A 14,161-nucleotide genomic window follows, 5' to 3' on the forward strand; every position below is an offset into this window, starting at 1 on the left:
GTAAGGATGGCAAAGGGTGGCAGTGACGGAAAGTCAGGCAACCTGTCCTGTCCGTCTTTTTGTATCGTGAATTGGAAAGACTGCAAGGGGGAGGGGAGTTGCTTGCGCCCTAAAGGAGGAGTTATTCAGATTCATTGCAGTGGGCGGCGGCTGCAAAACGCACCATTCTTCTTGTTTTTGCTCTGCAAAGCAGCCTTTTCAAGGGTTGGCTTGTGTGACAAAATGTCTTGTGTAGGCGTGGGTTTGTCTCCCTCTCGCTCTCTCTCCCTAAGATGTGTCCGGCATAGGCCAGGGTGCCACTCGAGGCCCAAACCAATTCTGGTTATCGCTTCTCGGCCTTTTGGCTAAGATCAAGTGTAGTATCTGTTCTTATCAGTTTAATATCTGATACGTCCCCTATCTGGGGACCATATATTAAATGGATTTTTAGAACAGGGAGATGGAAAAAGAGCTTGCTCTGTCCACTCCACGCATTGACCTGGTATTGCAGTACCTCCAGGAACGGTGCACCCCTTCTTAACCCAGTTTCCAAAAGCAGAACTCGATTCACCTGATTCATATTAGCCCGATTAGCGAATTGAAATGAATTTTTATCTAACACACTTTTTACTTGCTTTATTCATCCAAATAGCAAACTCATCACCACTCAACTTCACCAACTCTGCTATGTCCCGTGCAGTATCTTGTTGTCAGTCTAATCTAGATCATGTGTAATTGAATGGAATAGATCCCTTTTGGACAAAGTGGAGTCAGATGCTGCAGTGACCACAGGTGTGAGAGGATCTACAATTGGCATCTGGTGCTATCTCTCTGCTTCCACTCCAAATAAAGTTACCTGTTGTTACCTGAACGTCAAATACTAAGAATGGGCGGCCTATGAAAGAATTAGTACTTTCATTAAGTATACTAAACCGGCTAATTGGGAATAGACAAACTGTAAAAAGCCCTCTGAGAAAGCCCCTCTCTAACCTTTGTTAGTAAGCTTTTCTGTAGCCTGCCTGTTGATGTATTTTCGGTTTGAACAGTGCACAACATGAAGAGACGGAACACTGGCGGCTTGTCACAATGCCCCCCGATGACATCACAATAGCGCTGCTGCCTAGAAAACAAGCTGCGCAGAAGAAGTTGTTCTTTGGGTGGGAGGGTGGGCTAGTGGAAGGAGGGGGCAATCTCTTTTTTTCCCGGGTGGTAGGGGGATGACAGGAGAAGGGAAGCGGGTGGTGAGAAAGGTACAGAGGGCAGGGTTTGGGGGCTGGGAAGGAAAGGGAAAAGATTAGGGTTTGGGGATGATGAAAGGGCTTTCTACGGGTAAGGATGGCAAAGGGTGGCAGTGACGGAAAGTCAGGCAACCTGTCCTGTCCGTCTTTTTGTATCGTGAATTGGAAAGACTGCAAGGGGGAGGGGAGTTGCTTGCGCCCTAAAGGAGGAGTTATTCAGATTCATTGCAGTGGGCGGCGGCTGCAAAACGCACCATTCTTCTTGTTTTTGCTCTGCAAAGCAGCCTTTTCAAGGGTTGGCTTGGGTGACAAAATGTCTTGTGTAGGCGTGGGTTTGTCTCCCTCTCGCTCTCTCTCCCTAAGATGTGTCCGGCATAGGCCAGGGTGCCACTCGAGGCCCAAACCAATTCTGGTTATCGCTTCTCGGCCTTTTGGCTAAGATCAAGTGTAGTATCTGTTCTTATCAGTTTAATATCTGATACGTCCCCTATCTGGGGACCATATATTAAATGGATTTTTAGAACAGGGAGATGGAAAAAGAGCTTGCTCTGTCCACTCCACGCATTGACCTGGTATTGCAGTACCTCCAGGAACGGTGCACCCCTTCTTAACCCAGTTTCCAAAAGCAGAACTCGATTCACCTGATTCATATTAGCCCGATTAGCGAATTGAAATGAATTTTTATCTAACACACTTTTTACTTGCTTTATTCATCCAAATAGCAAACTCATCACCACTCAACTTCACCAACTCTGCTATGTCCCGTGCAGTATCTTGTTGTCAGTCTAATCTAGATCATGTGTAATTGAATGGAATAGATCCCTTTTGGACAAAGTGGAGTCAGATGCTGCAGTGACCACAGGTGTGAGAGGATCTACAATTGGCATCTGGTGTTATCTCTCTGCTTCCACTCCAAATAAAGTTACCTGTTGTTACCTGAACGTCAAATACTAAGAATGGGCGGCCTATGAAAGAATTAGTACTTTCATTAAGTATACTAAACCGGCTAATTGGGAATAGACAAACTGTAAAAAGCCCTCTGAGAAAGCCCCTCTCTAACCTTTGTTAGTAAGCTTTTCTGTAGCCTGCCTGTTGATGTATTTTCGGTTTGAACAGTGCACAACATGAAGAGACGGAACACTGGCGGCTTGTCACAATGCCCCCCGATGACATCACAATAGCGCTGCTGCCTAGAAAACAAGCTGCGCAGAAGAAGTTGTTCTTTGGGTGGGAGGGTGGGCTAGTGGAAGGAGGGGGCAATCTCTTTTTTTCCCGGGTGGTAGGGGGATGACAGGAGAAGGGAAGCGGGTGGTGAGAAAGGTACAGAGGGCAGGGTTTGGGGGCTGGGAAGGAAAGGGAAAAGATTAGGGTTTGGGGATGATGAAAGGGCTTTCTACGGGTAAGGATGGCAAAGGGTGGCAGTGACGGAAAGTCAGGCAACCTGTCCTGTCCGTCTTTTTGTATCGTGAATTGGAAAGACTGCAAGGGGGAGGGGAGTTGCTTGCGCCCTAAAGGAGGAGTTATTCAGATTCATTGCAGTGGGCGGCGGCTGCAAAACGCACCATTCTTCTTGTTTTTGCTCTGCAAAGCAGCCTTTTCAAGGGTTGGCTTGGGTGACAAAATGTCTTGTGTAGGCGTGGGTTTGTCTCCCTCTCGCTCTCTCTCCCTAAGATGTGTCCGGCATAGGCCAGGGTGCCACTCGAGGCCCAAACCAATTCTGGTTATCGCTTCTCGGCCTTTTGGCTAAGATCAAGTGTAGTTTGGGAGGGTACTACCTTGGTTGTTGCTGAAAGGTGCCAGGGTATTGCACAACTGCTGGCCTTGGGGGAGTGTGCATCGCAGGATGTCATAGCCCTCTTGTGACGGACAGTTACCTGGGCAACGAGAGGCGGTCACTTTATTATTTTCAAACTCATCCTTCAAAAAAAAAAAAAAAAAAAAAAAAAAAAATCTGTTCTTATCAGTTTAATATCTGATACGTCCCCTATCTGGGGACCATATATTAAATGGATTTTTAGAACAGGGAGATGGAAAAAGAGCTTGCTCTGTCCACTCCACGCATTGACCTGGTATTGCAGTACCTCCAGGAACGGTGCACCCCTTCTTAACCCAGTTTCCAAAAGCAGAACTCGATTCACCTGATTCATATTAGCCCGATTAGCGAATTGAAATGAATTTTTATCTAACACACTTTTTACTTGCTTTATTCATCCAAATAGCAAACTCATCACCACTCAACTTCACCAACTCTGCTATGTCCCGTGCAGTATCTTGTTGTCAGTCTAATCTAGATCATGTGTAATTGAATGGAATAGATCCCTTTTGGACAAAGTGGAGTCAGATGCTGCAGTGACCACAGGTGTGAGAGGATCTACAATTGGCATCTGGTGTTATCTCTCTGCTTCCACTCCAAATAAAGTTACCTGTTGTTACCTGAACGTCAAATACTAAGAATGGGCGGCCTATGAAAGAATTAGTACTTTCATTAAGTATACTAAACCGGCTAATTGGGAATAGACAAACTGTAAAAAGCCCTCTGAGAAAGCCCCTCTCTAACCTTTGTTAGTAAGCTTTTCTGTAGCCTGCCTGTTGATGTATTTTCGGTTTGAACAGTGCACAACATGAAGAGACGGAACACTGGCGGCTTGTCACAATGCCCCCCGATGACATCACAATAGCGCTGCTGCCTAGAAAACAAGCTGCGCAGAAGAAGTTGTTCTTTGGGTGGGAGGGTGGGCTAGTGGAAGGAGGGGGCAATCTCTTTTTTTCCCGGGTGGTAGGGGGATGACAGGAGAAGGGAAGCGGGTGGTGAGAAAGGTACAGAGGGCAGGGTTTGGGGGCTGGGAAGGAAAGGGAAAAGATTAGGGTTTGGGGATGATGAAAGGGCTTTCTACGGGTAAGGATGGCAAAGGGTGGCAGTGACGGAAAGTCAGGCAACCTGTCCTGTCCGTCTTTTTGTATCGTGAATTGGAAAGACTGCAAGGGGGAGGGGAGTTGCTTGCGCCCTAAAGGAGGAGTTATTCAGATTCATTGCAGTGGGCGGCGGCTGCAAAACGCACCATTCTTCTTGTTTTTGCTCTGCAAAGCAGCCTTTTCAAGGGTTGGCTTGGGTGACAAAATGTCTTGTGTAGGCGTGGGTTTGTCTCCCTCTCGCTCTCTCTCCCTAAGATGTGTCCGGCATAGGCCAGGGTGCCACTCGAGGCCCAAACCAATTCTGGTTATCGCTTCTCGGCCTTTTGGCTAAGATCAAGTGTAGTATCTGTTCTTATCAGTTTAATATCTGATACGTCCCCTATCTGGGGACCATATATTAAATGGATTTTTAGAACAGGGAGATGGAAAAAGAGCTTGCTCTGTCCACTCCACGCATTGACCTGGTATTGCAGTACCTCCAGGAACGGTGCACCCCTTCTTAACCCAGTTTCCAAAAGCAGAACTCGATTCACCTGATTCATATTAGCCCGATTAGCGAATTGAAATGAATTTTTATCTAACACACTTTTTACTTGCTTTATTCATCCAAATAGCAAACTCATCACCACTCAACTTCACCAACTCTGCTATGTCCCGTGCAGTATCTTGTTGTCAGTCTAATCTAGATCATGTGTAATTGAATGGAATAGATCCCTTTTGGACAAAGTGGAGTCAGATGCTGCAGTGACCACAGGTGTGAGAGGATCTACAATTGGCATCTGGTGTTATCTCTCTGCTTCCACTCCAAATAAAGTTACCTGTTGTTACCTGAACGTCAAATACTAAGAATGGGCGGCCTATGAAAGAATTAGTACTTTCATTAAGTATACTAAACCGGCTAATTGGGAATAGACAAACTGTAAAAAGCCCTCTGAGAAAGCCCCTCTCTAACCTTTGTTAGTAAGCTTTTCTGTAGCCTGCCTGTTGATGTATTTTCGGTTTGAACAGTGCACAACATGAAGAGACGGAACACTGGCGGCTTGTCACAATGCCCCCCGATGACATCACAATAGCGCTGCTGCCTAGAAAACAAGCTGCGCAGAAGAAGTTGTTCTTTGGGTGGGAGGGTGGGCTAGTGGAAGGAGGGGGCAATCTCTTTTTTTCCCGGGTGGTAGGGGGATGACAGGAGAAGGGAAGCGGGTGGTGAGAAAGGTACAGAGGGCAGGGTTTGGGGGCTGGGAAGGAAAGGGAAAAGATTAGGGTTTGGGGATGATGAAAGGGCTTTCTATGGGTAAGGATGGCAAAGGGTGGCAGTGACGGAAAGTCAGGCAACCTGTCCTGTCCGTCTTTTTGTATCGTGAATTGGAAAGACTGCAAGGGGGAGGGGAGTTGCTTGCGCCCTAAAGGAGGAGTTATTCAGATTCATTGCAGTGGGCGGCGGCTGCAAAACGCACCATTCTTCTTGTTTTTGCTCTGCAAAGCAGCCTTTTCAAGGGTTGGCTTGGGTGACAAAATGTCTTGTGTAGGCGTGGGTTTGTCTCCCTCTCGCTCTCTCTCCCTAAGATGTGTCCGGCATAGGCCAGGGTGCCACTCGAGGCCCAAACCAATTCTGGTTATCGCTTCTCGGCCTTTTGGCTAAGATCAAGTGTAGTATCTGTTCTTATCAGTTTAATATCTGATACGTCCCCTATCTGGGGACCATATATTAAATGGATTTTTAGAACAGGGAGATGGAAAAAGAGCTTGCTCTGTCCACTCCACGCATTGACCTGGTATTGCAGTACCTCCAGGAACGGTGCACCCCTTCTTAACCCAGTTTCCAAAAGCAGAACTCGATTCACCTGATTCATATTAGCCCGATTAGCGAATTGAAATGAATTTTTATCTAACACACTTTTTACTTGCTTTATTCATCCAAATAGCAAACTCATCACCACTCAACTTCACCAACTCTGCTATGTCCCGTGCAGTATCTTGTTGTCAGTCTAATCTAGATCATGTGTAATTGAATGGAATAGATCCCTTTTGGACAAAGTGGAGTCAGATGCTGCAGTGACCACAGGTGTGAGAGGATCTACAATTGGCATCTGGTGTTATCTCTCTGCTTCCACTCCAAATAAAGTTACCTGTTGTTACCTGAACGTCAAATACTAAGAATGGGCGGCCTATGCAAGAATTAGTACTTTCATTAAGTATACTAAACCGGCTAATTGGGAATAGACAAACTGTAAAAAGCCCTCTGAGAAAGCCCCTCTCTAACCTTTGTTAGTAAGCTTTTCTGTAGCCTGCCTGTTGATGTATTTTCGGTTTGAACAGTGCACAACATGAAGAGACGGAACACTGGCGGCTTGTCACAATGCCCCCCGATGACATCACAATAGCGCTGCTGCCTAGAAAACAAGCTGCGCAGAAGAAGTTGTTCTTTGGGTGGGAGGGTGGGCTAGTGGAAGGAGGGGGCAATCTCTTTTTTTCCCGGGTGGTAGGGGGATGACAGGAGAAGGGAAGCGGGTGGTGAGAAAGGTACAGAGGGCAGGGTTTGGGGGCTGGGAAGGAAAGGGAAAAGATTAGGGTTTGGGGATGATGAAAGGGCTTTCTACGGGTAAGGATGGCAAAGGGTGGCAGTGACGGAAAGTCAGGCAACCTGTCCTGTCCGTCTTTTTGTATCGTGAATTGGAAAGACTGCAAGGGGGAGGGGAGTTGCTTGCGCCCTAAAGGAGGAGTTATTCAGATTCATTGCAGTGGGCGGCGGCTGCAAAACGCACCATTCTTCTTGTTTTTGCTCTGCAAAGCAGCCTTTTCAAGGGTTGGCTTGGGTGACAAAATGTCTTGTGTAGGCGTGGGTTTGTCTCCCTCTCGCTCTCTCTCCCTAAGATGTGTCCGGCATAGGCCAGGGTGCCACTCGAGGCCCAAACCAATTCTGGTTATCGCTTCTCGGCCTTTTGGCTAAGATCAAGTGTAGTATCTGTTCTTATCAGTTTAATATCTGATACGTCCCCTATCTGGGGACCATATATTAAATGGATTTTTAGAACAGGGAGATGGAAAAAGAGCTTGCTCTGTCCACTCCACGCATTGACCTGGTATTGCAGTACCTCCAGGAACGGTGCACCCCTTCTTAACCCAGTTTCCAAAAGCAGAACTCGATTCACCTGATTCATATTAGCCCGATTAGCGAATTGAAATGAATTTTTATCTAACACACTTTTTACTTGCTTTATTCATCCAAATAGCAAACTCATCACCACTCAACTTCACCAACTCTGCTATGTCCCGTGCAGTATCTTGTTGTCAGTCTAATCTAGATCATGTGTAATTGAATGGAATAGATCCCTTTTGGACAAAGTGGAGTCAGATGCTGCAGTGACCACAGGTGTGAGAGGATCTACAATTGGCATCTGGTGTTATCTCTCTGCTTCCACTCCAAATAAAGTTACCTGTTGTTACCTGAACGTCAAATACTAAGAATGGGCGGCCTATGAAAGAATTAGTACTTTCATTAAGTATACTAAACCGGCTAATTGGGAATAGACAAACTGTAAAAAGCCCTCTGAGAAAGCCCCTCTCTAACCTTTGTTAGTAAGCTTTTCTGTAGCCTGCCTGTTGATGTATTTTCGGTTTGAACAGTGCACAACATGAAGAGACGGAACACTGGCGGCTTGTCACAATGCCCCCCGATGACATCACAATAGCGCTGCTGCCTAGAAAACAAGCTGCGCAGAAGAAGTTGTTCTTTGGGTGGGAGGGTGGGCTAGTGGAAGGAGGGGGCAATCTCTTTTTTTCCCGGGTGGTAGGGGGATGACAGGAGAAGGGAAGCGGGTGGTGAGAAAGGTACAGAGGGCAGGGTTTGGGGGCTGGGAAGGAAAGGGAAAAGATTAGGGTTTGGGGATGATGAAAGGGCTTTCTACGGGTAAGGATGGCAAAGGGTGGCAGTGACGGAAAGTCAGGCAACCTGTCCTGTCCGTCTTTTTGTATCGTGCATTGGAAAGACTGCAAGGGGGAGGGGAGTTGCTTGCGCCCTAAAGGAGGAGTTATTCAGATTCATTGCAGTGGGCGGCGGCTGCAAAACGCACCATTCTTCTTGTTTTTGCTCTGCAAAGCAGCCTTTTCAAGGGTTGGCTTGGGTGACAAAATGTCTTGTGTAGGCGTGGGTTTGTCTCCCTCTCGCTCTCTCTCCCTAAGATGTGTCCGGCATAGGCCAGGGTGCCACTCGAGGCCCAAACCAATTCTGGTTATCGCTTCTCGGCCTTTTGGCTAAGATCAAGTGTAGTATCTGTTCTTATCAGTTTAATATCTGATACGTCCCCTATCTGGGGACCATATATTAAATGGATTTTTAGAACAGGGAGATGGAAAAAGAGCTTGCTCTGTCCACTCCACGCATTGACCTGGTATTGCAGTACCTCCAGGAACGGTGCACCCCTTCTTAACCCAGTTTCCAAAAGCAGAACTCGATTCACCTGATTCATATTAGCCCGATTAGCGAATTGAAATGAATTTTTATCTAACACACTTTTTACTTGCTTTATTCATCCAAATAGCAAACTCATCACCACTCAACTTCACCAACTCTGCTATGTCCCGTGCAGTATCTTGTTGTCAGTCTAATCTAGATCATGTGTAATTGAATGGAATAGATCCCTTTTGGACAAAGTGGAGTCAGATGCTGCAGTGACCACAGGTGTGAGAGGATCTACAATTGGCATCTGGTGTTATCTCTCTGCTTCCACTCCAAATAAAGTTACCTGTTGTTACCTGAACGTCAAATACTAAGAATGGGCGGCCTATGAAAGAATTAGTACTTTCATTAAGTATACTAAACCGGCTAATTGGGAATAGACAAACTGTAAAAAGCCCTCTGAGAAAGCCCCTCTCTAACCTTTGTTAGTAAGCTTTTCTGTAGCCTGCCTGTTGATGTATTTTCGGTTTGAACAGTGCACAACATGAAGAGACGGAACACTGGCGGCTTGTCACAATGCCCCCCGATGACATCACAATAGCGCTGCTGCCTAGAAAACAAGCTGCGCAGAAGAAGTTGTTCTTTGGGTGGGAGGGTGGGCTAGTGGAAGGAGGGGGCAATCTCTTTTTTTCCCGGGTGGTAGGGGGATGACAGGAGAAGGGAAGCGGGTGGTGAGAAAGGTACAGAGGGCAGGGTTTGGGGGCTGGGAAGGAAAGGGAAAAGATTAGGGTTTGGGGATGATGAAAGGGCTTTCTACGGGTAAGGATGGCAAAGGGTGGCAGTGACGGAAAGTCAGGCAACCTGTCCTGTCCGTCTTTTTGTATCGTGAATTGGAAAGACTGCAAGGGGGAGGGGAGTTGCTTGCGCCCTAAAGGAGGAGTTATTCAGATTCATTGCAGTGGGCGGCGGCTGCAAAACGCACCATTCTTCTTGTTTTTGCTCTGCAAAGCAGCCTTTTCAAGGGTTGGCTTGGGTGACAAAATGTCTTGTGTAGGCGTGGGTTTGTCTCCCTCTCGCTCTCTCTCCCTAAGATGTGTCCGGCATAGGCCAGGGTGCCACTCGAGGCCCAAACCAATTCTGGTTATCGCTTCTCGGCCTTTTGGCTAAGATCAAGTGTAGTATCTGTTCTTATCAGTTTAATATCTGATACGTCCCCTATCTGGGGACCATATATTAAATGGATTTTTAGAACAGGGAGATGGAAAAAGAGCTTGCTCTGTCCACTCCACGCATTGACCTGGTATTGCAGTACCTCCAGGAACGGTGCACCCCTTCTTAACCCAGTTTCCAAAAGCAGAACTCGATTCACCTGATTCATATTAGCCCGATTAGCGAATTGAAATGAATTTTTATCTAACACACTTTTTACTTGCTTTATTCATCCAAATAGCAAACTCATCACCACTCAACTTCACCAACTCTGCTATGTCCCGTGCAGTATCTTGTTGTCAGTCTAATCTAGATCATGTGTAATTGAATGGAATAGATCCCTTTTGGACAAAGTGGAGTCAGATGCTGCAGTGACCACAGGTGTGAGAGGATCTACAATTGGCATCTGGTGTTATCTCTCTGCTTCCACTCCAAATAAAGTTACCTGTTGTTACCTGAACGTCAAATACTAAGAATGGGCGGCCTATGAAAGAATTAGTACTTTCATTAAGTATACTAAACCGGCTAATTGGGAATAGACAAACTGTAAAAAGCCCTCTGAGAAAGCCCCTCTCTAACCTTTGTTAGTAAGCTTTTCTGTAGCCTGCCTGTTGATGTATTTTCGGTTTGAACAGTGCACAACATGAAGAGACGGAACACTGGCGGCTTGTCACAATGCCCCCCGATGACATCACAATAGCGCTGCTGCCTAGAAAACAAGCTGCGCAGAAGAAGTTGTTCTTTGGGTGGGAGGGTGGGCTAGTGGAAGGAGGGGGCAATCTCTTTTTTTCCCGGGTGGTAGGGGGATGACAGGAGAAGGGAAGCGGGTGGTGAGAAAGGTACAGAGGGCAGGGTTTGGGGGCTGGGAAGGAAAGGGAAAAGATTAGGGTTTGGGGATGATGAAAGGGCTTTCTACGGGTAAGGATGGCAAAGGGTGGCAGTGACGGAAAGTCAGGCAACCTGTCCTGTCCGTCTTTTTGTATCGTGAATTGGAAAGACTGCAAGGGGGAGGGGAGTTGCTTGCGCCCTAAAGGAGGAGTTATTCAGATTCATTGCAGTGGGCGGCGGCTGCAAAACGCACCATTCTTCTTGTTTTTGCTCTGCAAAGCAGCCTTTTCAAGGGTTGGCTTGGGTGACAAAATGTCTTGTGTAGGCGTGGGTTTGTCTCCCTCTCGCTCTCTCTCCCTAAGATGTGTCCGGCATAGGCCAGGGTGCCACTCGAGGCCCAAACCAATTCTGGTTATCGCTTCTCGGCCTTTTGGCTAAGATCAAGTGTAGTATCTGTTCTTATCAGTTTAATATCTGATACGTCCCCTATCTGGGGACCATATATTAAATGGATTTTTAGAACAGGGAGATGGAAAAAGAGCTTGCTCTGTCCACTCCACGCATTGACCTGGTATTGCAGTACCTCCAGGAACGGTGCACCCCTTCTTAACCCAGTTTCCAAAAGCAGAACTCGATTCACCTGATTCATATTAGCCCGATTAGCGAATTGAAATGAATTTTTATCTAACACACTTTTTACTTGCTTTATTCATCCAAATAGCAAACTCATCACCACTCAACTTCACCAACTCTGCTATGTCCCGTGCAGTATCTTGTTGTCAGTCTAATCTAGATCATGTGTAATTGAATGGAATAGATCCCTTTTGGACAAAGTGGAGTCAGATGCTGCAGTGACCACAGGTGTGAGAGGATCTACAATTGGCATCTGGTGTTATCTCTCTGCTTCCACTCCAAATAAAGTTACCTGTTGTTACCTGAACGTCAAATACTAAGAATGGGCGGCCTATGAAAGAATTAGTACTTTCATTAAGTATACTAAACCGGCTAATTGGGAATAGACAAACTGTAAAAAGCCCTCTGAGAAAGCCCCTCTCTAACCTTTGTTAGTAAGCTTTTCTGTAGCCTGCCTGTTGATGTATTTTCGGTTTGAACAGTGCACAACATGAAGAGACGGAACACTGGCGGCTTGTCACAATGCCCCCCGATGACATCACAATAGCGCTGCTGCCTAGAAAACAAGCTGCGCAGAAGAAGTTGTTCTTTGGGTGGGAGGGTGGGCTAGTGGAAGGAGGGGGCAATCTCTTTTTTTCCCGGGTGGTAGGGGGATGACAGGAGAAGGGAAGCGGGTGGTGAGAAAGGTACAGAGGGCAGGGTTTGGGGGCTGGGAAGGAAAGGGAAAAGATTAGGGTTTGGGGATGATGAAAGGGCTTTCTACGGGTAAGGATGGCAAAGGGTGGCAGTGACGGAAAGTCAGGCAACCTGTCCTGTCCGTCTTTTTGTATCGTGAATTGGAAAGACTGCAAGGGGGAGGGGAGTTGCTTGCGCCCTAAAGGAGGAGTTATTCAGATTCATTGCAGTGGGCGGCGGCTGCAAAACGCACCATTCTTCTTGTTTTTGCTCTGCAAAGCAGCCTTTTCAAGGGTTGGCTTGGGTGACAAAATGTCTTGTGTAGGCGTGGGTTTGTCTCCCTCTCGCTCTCTCTCCCTAAGATGTGTCCGGCATAGGCCAGGGTGCCACTCGAGGCCCAAACCAATTCTGGTTATCGCTTCTCGGCCTTTTGGCTAAGATCAAGTGTAGTATCTGTTCTTATCAGTTTAATATCTGATACGTCCCCTATCTGGGGACCATATATTAAATGGATTTTTAGAACAGGGAGATGGAAAAAGAGCTTGCTCTGTCCACTCCACGCATTGACCTGGTATTGCAGTACCTCCAGGAACGGTGCACCCCTTCTTAACCCAGTTTCCAAAAGCAGAACTCGATTCACCTGATTCATATTAGCCCGATTAGCGAATTGAAATGAATTTTTATCTAACACACTTTTTACTTGCTTTATTCATCCAAATAGCAAACTCATCACCACTCAACTTCACCAACTCTGCTATGTCCCGTGCAGTATCTTGTTGTCAGTCTAATCTAGATCATGTGTAATTGAATGGAATAGATCCCTTTTGGACAAAGTGGAGTCAGATGCTGCAGTGACCACAGGTGTGAGAGGATCTACAATTGGCATCTGGTGTTATCTCTCTGCTTCCACTCCAAATAAAGTTACCTGTTGTTACCTGAACGTCAAATACTAAGAATGGGCGGCCTATGAAAGAATTAGTACTTTCATTAAGTATACTAAACCGGCTAATTGGGAATAGACAAACTGTAAAAAGCCCTCTGAGAAAGCCCCTCTCTAACCTTTGTTAGTAAGCTTTTCTGTAGCCTGCCTGTTGATGTATTTTCGGTTTGAACAGTGCACAACATGAAGAGACGGAACACTGGCGGCTTGTCACAATGCCCCCCGATGACATCACAATAGCGCTGCTGCCTAGAAAACAAGCTGCGCAGAAGAAGTTGTTCTTTGGGTGGGAGGGTGGGCTAGTGGAAGGAGGGGGCAATCTCTTTTTTTCCCGGGTGGTAGGGGGATGACAGGAGAAGGGAAGCGGGTGGTGAGAAAGGTACAGAGGGCAGGGTTTGGGGGCTGGGAAGGAAAGGGAAAAGATTAGGGTTTGGGGATGATGAAAGGGCTTTCTACGGGTAAGGATGGCAAAGGGTGGCAGTGACGGAAAGTCAGGCAACCTGTCCTGTCCGTCTTTTTGTATCGTGAATTGGAAAGACTGCAAGGGGGAGGGGAGTTGCTTGCGCCCTAAAGGAGGAGTTATTCAGATTCATTGCAGTGGGCGGCGGCTGCAAAACGCACCATTCTTCTTGTTTTTGCTCTGCAAAGCAGCCTTTTCAAGGGTTGGCTTGGGTGACAAAATGTCTTGTGTAGGCGTGGGTTTGTCTCCCTCTCGCTCTCTCTCCCTAAGATGTGTCCGGCATAGGCCAGGGTGCCACTCGAGGCCCAAACCAATTCTGGTTATCGCTTCTCGGCCTTTTGGCTAAGATCAAGTGTAGTATCTGTTCTTATCAGTTTAATATCTGATACGTCCCCTATCTGGGGACCATATATTAAATGGATTTTTAGAACAGGGAGATGGAAAAAGAGCTTGCTCTGTCCACTCCACGCATTGACCTGGTATTGCAGTACCTCCAGGAACGGTGCACCCCTTCTTAACCCAGTTTCCAAAAGCAGAACTCGATTCACCTGATTCATATTAGCCCGATTAGCGAATTGAAATGAATTTTTATCTAACACACTTTTTACTTGCTTTATTCATCCAAATAGCAAACTCATCACCACTCAACTTCACCAACTCTGCTATGTCCCGTGCAGTATCTTGTTGTCAGTCTAATCTAGATCATGTGTAATTGAATGGAATAGATCCCTTTTGGACAAAGTGGAGTCAGATGCTGCAGTGACCACAGGTGTGAGAGGATCTACAATTGGCATCTGGTGTTATCTCTCTGCTTCCACTCCAAATAAAGTTACCTGTTGTTACCTGAACGTCAAATACTAAGAATGGGCGGCCTATGAAAGAATTAGTAC

The 14,161-nt window shown here is 46.6% G+C and overlaps 10 non-coding genes and 1 pseudogene across 10 annotated transcripts; all 11 read left to right on the plus strand.

Annotated features, from left to right (window-relative positions):
* Positions 1-324: 324 nt before the first annotated feature.
* LOC142264490 (U2 spliceosomal RNA) lies at positions 325-515 on the plus strand. Its single transcript, XR_012730980.1, has one exon. It is a non-coding gene; the product is annotated as a U2 spliceosomal RNA (small nuclear RNA).
* A 1,117-nt stretch (positions 516-1,632) lies between these two features.
* On the plus strand, positions 1,633-1,823 carry LOC142264491 (U2 spliceosomal RNA). The gene has a single exon (XR_012730981.1). It is a non-coding gene; the product is annotated as a U2 spliceosomal RNA (small nuclear RNA).
* Positions 1,824-3,116: 1,293 nt separating this feature from the next.
* LOC142264569 (U2 spliceosomal RNA) lies at positions 3,117-3,320 on the plus strand (annotated as a pseudogene).
* Positions 3,321-4,437: 1,117 nt separating this feature from the next.
* LOC142264492 (U2 spliceosomal RNA) lies at positions 4,438-4,628 on the plus strand. Its single transcript, XR_012730982.1, has one exon. It is a non-coding gene; the product is annotated as a U2 spliceosomal RNA (small nuclear RNA).
* A 1,117-nt stretch (positions 4,629-5,745) lies between these two features.
* LOC142264494 (U2 spliceosomal RNA) lies at positions 5,746-5,936 on the plus strand. The gene has a single exon (XR_012730983.1). It is a non-coding gene; the product is annotated as a U2 spliceosomal RNA (small nuclear RNA).
* A 1,117-nt stretch (positions 5,937-7,053) lies between these two features.
* On the plus strand, positions 7,054-7,244 carry LOC142264495 (U2 spliceosomal RNA). The gene has a single exon (XR_012730984.1). It is a non-coding gene; the product is annotated as a U2 spliceosomal RNA (small nuclear RNA).
* A 1,117-nt stretch (positions 7,245-8,361) lies between these two features.
* LOC142264496 (U2 spliceosomal RNA) lies at positions 8,362-8,552 on the plus strand. Its single transcript, XR_012730985.1, has one exon. It is a non-coding gene; the product is annotated as a U2 spliceosomal RNA (small nuclear RNA).
* A 1,117-nt stretch (positions 8,553-9,669) lies between these two features.
* LOC142264497 (U2 spliceosomal RNA) lies at positions 9,670-9,860 on the plus strand. The gene has a single exon (XR_012730986.1). It is a non-coding gene; the product is annotated as a U2 spliceosomal RNA (small nuclear RNA).
* A 1,117-nt stretch (positions 9,861-10,977) lies between these two features.
* Positions 10,978-11,168, plus strand: LOC142264498 (U2 spliceosomal RNA). The gene has a single exon (XR_012730987.1). It is a non-coding gene; the product is annotated as a U2 spliceosomal RNA (small nuclear RNA).
* A 1,117-nt stretch (positions 11,169-12,285) lies between these two features.
* Positions 12,286-12,476, plus strand: LOC142264499 (U2 spliceosomal RNA). Its single transcript, XR_012730988.1, has one exon. It is a non-coding gene; the product is annotated as a U2 spliceosomal RNA (small nuclear RNA).
* Positions 12,477-13,593: 1,117 nt separating this feature from the next.
* On the plus strand, positions 13,594-13,784 carry LOC142264501 (U2 spliceosomal RNA). The gene has a single exon (XR_012730990.1). It is a non-coding gene; the product is annotated as a U2 spliceosomal RNA (small nuclear RNA).
* The last annotated feature ends 377 nt before the right edge of the window (positions 13,785-14,161 follow it).

Source organism: Anomaloglossus baeobatrachus, unplaced genomic scaffold (genome assembly GCF_048569485.1).
Source record: "Anomaloglossus baeobatrachus isolate aAnoBae1 unplaced genomic scaffold, aAnoBae1.hap1 Scaffold_2668, whole genome shotgun sequence".
NCBI lineage: Eukaryota > Metazoa > Chordata > Amphibia > Anura > Aromobatidae > Anomaloglossus > Anomaloglossus baeobatrachus.